We start from the raw sequence: 2,440 nt of genomic DNA, 5'->3' as shown, positions 1-2,440 counted from the left end.
ATCTTGACTGTCTGTTTGAAATTTGTTGTACTCTACTTCCCTGTCTTCAGAAAACAGGTTAGTTGCCTCAAATAGTTTAATTTGATAGAATTTTTTCATATTTAGCAAGAGGGCCGTAAGTCCACTGGTTACATGCTGGAATGATGACTTCTTTATTGAGTATTTGCCCTGTTCCTGTAAAACAAACACACGTCATTATTTCAGGCATTTTTTAAATTAAATGTTTGTTTTCCTAACAAGTGTTTCATTTAAACTTTAACCAGTAAAAGTGATAATGAAAATATATTACAATTTGTGTCTACAAAATGCTTTTACTAATTTTACTTAGCTTAGACACAAACAACAATGATTAAGCTACCTGTTAAAATAATTACCAAGTAGCTATAATGCAATAACATTTATTTCAGTGGAGTAATTAAGTTAATATTGATACCTGATACTAACTTCAATTATCCAAGAGGGTGGAGCACTTTTGTTTTGTACATCATCTAGTCTTTGTGTTATCTCTTCAAGCTCTTTTCTGTAGAAATCCAAGTAACTTTTCATTTCCAGTTGAATGACATTTTGTTCTTCCATAGTCCTGTTGTACATATGCAGCTTTTCTGCAGCATTTCTCTTTTCTTGAAGAGTATCTTAAAAAATAAAAAAAAAATATAAAGTAAATTATTTAATAAGGAACATGAACAAATCTGTCATTGTAGGATGCATGTATTATGCAACAACAATGCAATCATATGTAATCATTTTTAAGGTATCTTGTTAATATTATTATGCTAAAAATATAAATTAGGCATGGACTTCCATTTGTCCATTACCATAATGAGTAAGTTTGAATTAACATGTTAGTAGCTAACAATATTTATCCTCATTGACAAGGCCAATATGCACAGAAAAATAACCAAATATACTTACCATTATCAGTTGGTTGAGGAGTGCCATTATACCATGGAAAGTTGCCCTCTTCAGCAATGTCCACACTAAGTTTTTCTGTATTGTCTTCATTGTAGACCGCTATCAGTTCCCTCACCTTTTTCTTGTCTGCTTCAATCTTTGCACGGTATCGTGATCTCATTTTGCTTGAAACTGAAAGAAACACTTTGTTACTAGTAAATAAGATTATAGTTGATAAATTTGTTTTGTATATACTTAGTAGTGAATACCTACACAAAAGTAGCAGAACACACTACATAAATATTTGCCGAGCACTTTTTTTTTAACAAGCTTAGGTATACACAGCAATGTGCTGCTATCCTATTATGTATGAAAGACCACAGTGTAGATCAAAAACCTCACAGGACAGCCAGTCATACATGGAATCTGGAGAGAATATGAAATGTAAGCTGATCTATTAGCCTCCACTAACAAAATCGGGGTACAGCACAAGAATATCTTCCAATATTCCTGAGTGTATGAAGTAATAACAAAACTCAAAGTACATCATACCATTTGTTCTGAAGTCATTGATAACAGGGCAATCACATATATAGTGATAGACAGTATGTCCTAGCTTTTGTTCACATAGTTTACAACTGGAATGATTTCCATTGGCAGATTCATTACCTGCAGGCACCTGCCATAGATATTGATATCTCAACTTAATTTTGACAATTACCTATAATTACATAGGACAACACCTAAGTGAGATGGTATCCATACAAATCTACCTGAGAAATAAATGACATTAGATGTGTTTAGATAAAAAAAAGTAATTGTTTTCTTGAAGTATTTTACAAACACTAAAAGATTTCTGTTTGTTTTATCAGTCCCTAACTTATACATAAGCTTTAACATACCTGCTACACTGGATATGTGGGATTTCTTGGTTCTAATTGAGTCACATACTAACTCTATCCCCTTTTGAACATCATTTTGAGAAACTGATCTGTTGAGAATAGAGGATACTGTTTACTATAATGTTTACTAAATTCAAACATGTAAAGACCCTGATTAATTAAAAAAAAATAACTTAAATTTTTAGGCAATGGTCACAATGGCATTTTATGATGGCTGACAATTACTGTACAAGAACTAAACAATTAAAATAATAAAGAAATGTTTTGGCAATTTTATGATTTATGGTACTGCATTGATTTTACAGTACAATAACCTTGTTAAAATATATAAGAGTATTTCAAAACAGTGTTTCTTACTATATATTTTACAAGCAAACCTTTTATTTAAACTCTGGGCTAAGTTGGTTAACTCTGCAATCCAGATGAGAAGTTGTTTTTCATCAAGAGATAAGTCAGCTAACTCCTTTCTTATTAACTCTGCAGCTTCTTTTGCCTATCAACAGGAGGAAAAACTGCCCTGTTAGTATAATAAATGTTGCAATTTTTATTTAATATTTGATATTACAAAAAAAAACAATCCTTACGAGCCTAACTGCTGATGAAGGCTGTTTAATGGCAGTAAATGTTATTTTTATTTTTATTTTTGA

The 2,440-nt window shown here is 31.2% G+C and overlaps 1 long non-coding RNA gene across 1 annotated transcript; it reads right to left on the bottom strand.

Annotated features, from left to right (window-relative positions):
• Window positions 1-942: 942 nt before the first annotated feature.
• Window positions 943-2,440, bottom strand: LOC138353637 (uncharacterized). Its single transcript, XR_011223223.1, has 3 exons — window positions 2,171-2,440; window positions 1,794-1,882; window positions 943-1,083 (listed from the first exon to the last, which is right to left on the bottom strand). It is a non-coding gene; the product is annotated as an uncharacterized lncRNA (long non-coding RNA).

This window comes from Procambarus clarkii, chromosome 59 (assembly GCF_040958095.1).
Source record: "Procambarus clarkii isolate CNS0578487 chromosome 59, FALCON_Pclarkii_2.0, whole genome shotgun sequence".
NCBI lineage: Eukaryota > Metazoa > Arthropoda > Malacostraca > Decapoda > Cambaridae > Procambarus > Procambarus clarkii.
The sequence above is the reverse complement of the archived record's forward strand: the minus strand, read 5'-3'. Positions and strand labels throughout refer to the sequence as shown.